The sequence below is a fragment of the Pongo abelii genome, chromosome 5, assembly GCF_028885655.2.
Source record: "Pongo abelii isolate AG06213 chromosome 5, NHGRI_mPonAbe1-v2.0_pri, whole genome shotgun sequence".
NCBI classification, from domain to species: Eukaryota; Metazoa; Chordata; class Mammalia; order Primates; family Hominidae; genus Pongo; species Pongo abelii.
In genome coordinates, this window is record NC_071990.2 from 40204115 (window position 1) to 40211239 (window position 7125).

At 38.4% G+C, this 7125-nt stretch overlaps 1 pseudogene; it reads right to left on the reverse strand.

Annotated features, from left to right (window-relative positions):
* Positions 1–4673: 4673 nt before the first annotated feature.
* LOC100936343 (large ribosomal subunit protein uL14-like) lies at positions 4674–5415 on the reverse strand (annotated as a pseudogene).
* Positions 5416–7125: the final 1710 nt, after the last annotated feature.

Consider the following 7125-nt stretch of genomic DNA (forward strand, 5'->3'; position numbering starts at 1 on the left):
AAGTTTGAGGTTTCTTAAGGGTGACCCTAAACCATAATATGCTCAGCATCCATCTGCACCCAGCCCTTGCCCCACAATCCTTGGTAGGCAAGAAGAACCAACACAAACACAAAACCTATGCTGCCTGCTGTGCTACCAGTCATGAAATCCTTCTCTTTTGCCTAGACATTCTGTGTCTTCTGGAAGCACCCATGAAACAGTGCCAGGCTAACCTATTAGCTTGCAAGTAAAGCCTCAGATCCATTACAGTTTTTGAGGGTTACCAGTTCAAGTTTATCATGGTCAACATTTAGTAAATGTCTCTGGCTAGCCAACCATTTTTAGCTTTCCAGGATCCCAAGTAGCAGGCTTAAACTGACATTTCATCTTTGGTTAAATGAAATAAGTAATAACAGTGTAAATTATGAAGCCCCCAGGCACATGTAACATAATACCAAGGCCTCCACATTGTACAACTCTAGGTGCTCTGTTCATATCATAGTCTATGAATATGAAATGTAGCTGCTCTAACTATTATAAGATTTTATCATATCTAACACCCTCAATAGTAAAACACACCTTTACTTTAGGTGTAACAGATATAAAAAAGAAACTTCCAATTAAACTATGACAAAATGCTCTTCTGTTGTTTTGATTTTTTTATTGTATATTGAAAGAGCTCTTTTATGCTTTTTATTTATTTATTTTTTCAGAGACGGGGTCTCAGCTCTGTCACCCAGGCTGGAGTGCAGTGGCACAATCATGGCTCATTGCAGCCTCGACCTCCAGGGCTCAAGCAATCCTCCTGCCCTAACCTCCAGAGTAGCTAGGACTACAGGCATGTGCTACCATGCCTGGCTATTTTTTTTTTAAAATTATTTGTAGAGAATAGGTCTCACTGTGTTGCTCAGGCTGGTCTTGAACAGCTAGGCTCAAATGATCCTACTACCTCAGCCTCCCAAAGTGCTGGGATTACAAGCATGAGCCACCATGGCCAGCTTTTTATGCTTAGACAGATTTATCATATATCAATCATGTACATATATAAGAGAAATACCTGTTTCTATTCAACATTATACTGGGGAGTCTAGCCAGCACAATAAGGCAAGAAAAAAAAGAAATAAAAGTTATATGAATTAGAAAGGAATAAATAAAACTAGTTGCAGGCAACATGATTATTTACCCAGGATGTCCTAAAAAATATAAAATAAAAGCTACTGTTGAGCTTATCCTGGTTGCAGAATACAAGGTGAATGTACAAAAGTCAATTTCTGCATACTAGCAATGAACAATTATAAATTTAAATTTAAAGAGAAATGCCATGTATACTAGCACCAAAAAAGCTCACAAAATATTTAGAGATAAATCAAAATATGTGCAAGGCTTATGCTGAAAATTATTAAAACAGTGAGAGAAATCAAAGACCTAAATAAATAGACATACTGTCTTCTAGATTGGAAGACTCAATATTGTTAAGATGTCAATTCTCAAAGGAACACTTCTACACTGTTGGTGGGAGTGTAAGTTAGTGGAACCATTGTGGGAGACAGTGTGGTGATTCTTCAGAGACCTAAAGACAGAAATACCATTCAACCCAGCAATCCCATTACTGGGTATATACCCAAAGGAATATACATTGTTCTGTTATAAAGATCTGTGCACATGTATGTTCACTGCAGCACCACTCACAATAGTAAAGACATGGAATCAACCCAAATGCCTATCAATGATAGACTGGGTAAAGAAAATGTGGTACAAATACTCCATGGAATACTATGCAGCCCCCAAAAAGAACGAGATCTTGTCCTTTGCAGGGACATGGATGGAGCTGGAGGCCATTATCCTTAGCAAACTAATGCAGGAACAGAAAACCAAATATCACAAGTTATCACTTATATATAGGAGCTAAATGATGAAAACACATGGACACATAGAGGGGAACGACACATTGGGGCCTATCAGAGGGAAGAGGGTGGGAGGAGGGGGAAGATCAAGAAAACTAACTAGTGGATACTAGGCTTAACACCTGGGTGATGAAATAATCTGTACGACAAATCCCCATGACACAAGTTTATGTATGTAACAAACCTGTACATCCTGCACATGTACACCTGAAGTTAAAAAAAAAAACACAAAAAACCAAACCCTCCCAACCTCAAAAAACGCCCAAAACCCAAAACAAACATAAACCAATTTGGGAAGAATTGACATCTTTTTATAAGTTTAACACAATCCCCAGATCCTAGAAAGGTTTTTGTAGAAACAGAAAAGCTGATTCTAAAATTTATATGGAAAAGCAATGACAGGAATAGTCAAAACAATTTTGAGAAAAAAGAAGAAAGTTGGAGGACTTATACCACTTGATTTCCAAGTTTGCTATGAAGCTGTAGTAATGAAGACAGCATGAAATTGGCAAAAGGACAGAGAAATAGATCAGAGGAACAGAATAAACCCACACTTATATGGTCAACTGATTTTCAATAAAGGTTGAATTCAACAGAGAAAGAATAGTCTTTTCAACAAATGGTAATGAAATAATTGGTAACAAATGTTAACCCATCTCTTGTACCACATACACACATGAACTTGAAATGGATTATTGACGCAATTGTAAAAGTCTAAAAACCATAAAATTTCTACAAGAAAATATAGGGGATGATCTTTGTGACCTTGGGCTTCACAAAGATTTCTAAGATAGGACATAAAAAACGTGAGCCATAGAAGAAACTTGACAAATTGTACTTTATACATTTAACTATTTTGCTCTTTGAAAAACACCATAAAAATAAAAAAAGATTGAGAGAATATTTGCAAAACATATACCTGATCAGGAATACCCAGAATATATAAAGAACTCTCATAACTAAGTAATAGAAACAAAAACAATCCAATTATGAATGACTTGAACAGCTATTTCAAAGACATGGGTAGCAAATAAGCTCACGAAAAGATGCCCAACATAATTTGCCAATGGGAAAATGCAAATTAAAACCACGATAAGATATCACCACAAACTACTACAATGACAATTTTTAAAAGCTGATCATACTAAGTGCTGGTGATGTTGCAGAGTAACTGGAACTTTCATTCATTGCTGGTGGGAATGTAAAATGGTATAGACACATTGGAGAACAGTTCAGCAGTTTCTTAAAACGCTAAATCTACATTTACCGTGTGACCAGGTAATCCTATTGCTAAGTGTATACCCATGAGAAATGAAACTGTGTATTCACACAAAAACCTATACAGGAGTCTCTTCTTATCCATGGTCTTGTTTCCCATGGTTTCAGTTACATACAGTTAACCAGAGTCTGAAAATAGAAAATTCCAGAAATAATTCATAAGTTTTGAGTTTCATGCAGTTGAGATCAGCTTGGTGAAATATCTTGCTGTCCTGCTCAGTCCTGCCTGGGATGTGAATCATCCCCTTGTACAGTGTATTCACACTGTCTGTGCTATCTCCTCATTAGTCACATAGTAGTTATCAGATCAAAAAACAATAGTATATGGCATAGGATTTAGTACTATCTGCAGTTTCGGGCATCCACCAGGAATCTCGGAATGTATCCCCGGTGAATAAAGGGGGACTACTGTACCTAAATATTTACAGTTTTATTCATAATTGCCCAAAACTGGAAACAATCCAAATATTGTTCTACTATGAATGGATAAACAAGTTACGGTATATTGGCACAATGGAATACTACTCAACAATAAAAAGGAATGAACTAGTCATAAATGCAGAGGTATTATGCTAAGTGAAAGAAGCCAGATTCAAAATGCGGCATGACGTTATAGAAAAGGCAAAATAGTAGAGATAGAAAACAGATCAGTAGTTGCCAGGGGCTGGTAGTATGGTATGGGATTGACTATAAAGGGCATGAGAAAACTTAAAAAATACTCTATCTCTTCATTTCGGTGATAGATACACAACTTCATACATTTTTAATAATTTGTAGAACTTTGCACCTAAGAAGTATATCTCCCCCTACTCCCCCAAACTCCCTTCCGAAAGAGTCATCTCTTGCTGGCTGTATCTCTTGACTTGAAGTTCACCCTTCTCAAGATAGTCTGCTGTACCTGTCTCTCTTCTTACCCGTTCAGGTTTAGAGATAACAGCTCAGCTGACTCTAATATTGTGTTTCTATGCTGTTCTTCATGATTTTCATATATTCTGCCCACATTTGTCAGTAGTCCCATATATAACACCATCCTAAGTTTTACTAAGTTCAGTGTGACATCCGTTTCTTTGCTGGGACCCTGAGGACACAAGGTACAGATTAGTTGAGTCAGCCCCTTTTAGAGTTTCCTGAAAGCTCTGCCCGCCATTTTTTACTCAGAAGTTAGTCAGATGGCCATCCTGAATAAGAGAGGTAGGGATATGTAGATGGTATATTATTGTTGTTGGCTTTTTAGGGACTGGCAATTAGTAGTTATGAAGGAATACTGGATACTGGGTAGGCAGCTAGATGTCTGTGTCACAGAGGGAAAGATAAAGACAGCCTACAAGGGAAGAGACAATATTAATGTGTAACTAAGTAGACTGAGGAGAAAGGGAATATACATCAATAATCATTGAACTCTCAGCAATACAGTCACGTTTTAAAGGTCACTGGCAAATCCATAGGCCCCTGCCTTTGAGGTGCCCCACACCTTAAGGCCTTTTTTTTTTAATGGGTTTAAAGTTTTTTTATTTTTTACAAATATACTGGAGAATCATGCAATGCTGCCAACATTGGACGCAATCCGGGGCCACAAGTCTGCACACTCCTTTGCTACTGGTCCTGTAATGGCAGAACCTTTCATCTTGCCTTTATTGTTCACTGTGACCCCTGCATTATCTTCAAAATAAAGAAACAAGCCATCTTTTCTACGGTATGACTTTCGTTGTCGAATGACCACTGCTGGATGTACCTTTTTTCTGAGCTCTGGTTTGCCTTTCTTGACTGTGGCCTTCACGATGTCACCCACACCAGCAGCGGGAAGTCTGTTCAGCCATCCCTTGATCCCCTTTCACGGAGATGATATACAGGTTTTTGGCTCCTGTGTTGTCAGCACAATTGATCGCAGCTCCTACCAGAAGACCCAAGGAAATCCGGAATTTCGCACCAGAGGACCCACCACATCCTCGCTTCAACGTCTTGAATGCCGGAAAGAAGAAAGCACCTTAAGGCCTTTTTAAGTGTGATTTTCCCTCTTGTACAGGCCCATGAATCCAATTAATTTACAACTTTCACCCTGAAAGAATACAAACTATATGCACAATTGTTTAACTTAATATTCTTTCTGTACAAAGAATGTGAATTTTCAATGCAATAAAATCTTATTTAACAACAAAAAAGCATGACATAGTTGTTAAGAAGTTGTGTCCCAGAGTCAAAGTACCCAGGTTGGAATCCCGTTTCCACTACGTGCCAGCTGTGTGTTCTTGAGCATGTTGGTCAACCTCTTTGTGTTTGTTTACTCATGCATAGAGTGGGTGTGGTGGCATTAAAATGCACCTGGCAGACCTTCCAGTACAGAGGACATAACTAGCCAAGGGTCCCAGTTGCTGCAGTTTGGAATCCATCATAGCATGTGTGCCAGGGTCACATCTCTTCCGGGCTGCTCCCCAGTAATGACTGAAAATGGCAGGGATACTAAGGTACATCTATTCCCGAGAGACACGGGACTCCTTTCTTAAGCAACTGTGGCTCAAAGACTCTCCAAAGGCTTTGCTGAACATTTCCGAAACTGCTGTGTAGTCTAAGATATTTCTACCCAGCCTTTTCTCCCTTTCTCCTTCACTCAGAGTCAATCTTGGGTTATGATATAATTATTCTCCCAGCCTTTACCCTCTTTCCCCCATTTCTTTTTCAAAGGCATTTCCCTGAACATACTTGCACATTTATTCTGGTCTTGTCACCTTTGTCTTGGAGGACCTAGACTAACACAGTGGAGACAGTAAGTAGTACCTACACCTCACAGAGTTGAGAAGATGAGTTAATTCATTTAATATGGTAATAGCCATACTTAAGAAATAGTAATAACTCAGTCCATTTTGATTATTAAAGGTAGACTCCATCTTACGTTTCTAGTATTACAGAAATGCTGTAGCATTGTAGCAGATTAGATCATCCAAAAACCTTTTCATTATAAAATACCATGAAAGTATGACTAAATACAGAAAATAGTCTTCTAAATGCATAGCTGAGCTTATAATAACATAAATCCTGGAGCAAAAATGAATAGAGAATTGAAAACCAGAAGTATTCTTCAGTTCACATTGCAGCTGTCTTTAGGTTTGTCTACCTCGGAGATCATGATGGAGGCTTTGCACATAAAGCCGAAAACTATCAAAGAACTACTACTGTATTTTCAGAATAAGGGCAGCAACTAAAAACAAGATCAACCCTTCAGCAAAGAGGGATATCAAGGAAGCTTGTCTGTTTTTACTTGTATTTGAATAAAGGGATAGGATTCCCCCAGACACCTGCTCTCCTTGAAGGCAGAGTTTCACATTTATGTCTCTTATGTGGCTGAGAACTCCCAAGCTCGTAATATCTGTAACAAAATGAACGTAAGTCCTCTCTGGAGGGACAAAACCTTATCTAAGTTTTCTCAGAGTTCCCTTCAATACAGCCCTGCTAAAGGTGAACTCACAATCCACAATCACAAAACACATAAGAAAAGAATTCACCATGAGTGAGAGTTGTCAATATTAAAAGTGGGATTAGAGTCTCAAATTTAAAAGATAGTAATTGTAAGCATTTTTTAAACTTTTAAGTTAAGTGGTACATGGGCAGATTTGTTACATAGGTAAACTTGTGTCATGGGGTTTTTTGCACAGATTATTTCACCCAGTTATGAAGCCTAGTACCTATTATTTTTTCCTGATCCCCTCTCTCCTCCCACACTCCACCCTCTGATAGGCCCCAGTGTGTGTTGTTTCCCTCTACGTGTCCATGTGTTCTTATCATTTAGCTCCCACTTGTGAGAACATGCAGCGTTTGATTTTCTGTTCCTGTGTTAGTTTGCTAAGAATAATGGCCTACAGCTCCATCCATGTCTCTGCAAAGAACATGACCTTGTTCTTTTTTATGACTGCATAGTATTCCACAGGGAATCAATATTGTTAAACATCTTTTACAGTGTCTGACTGGAAGT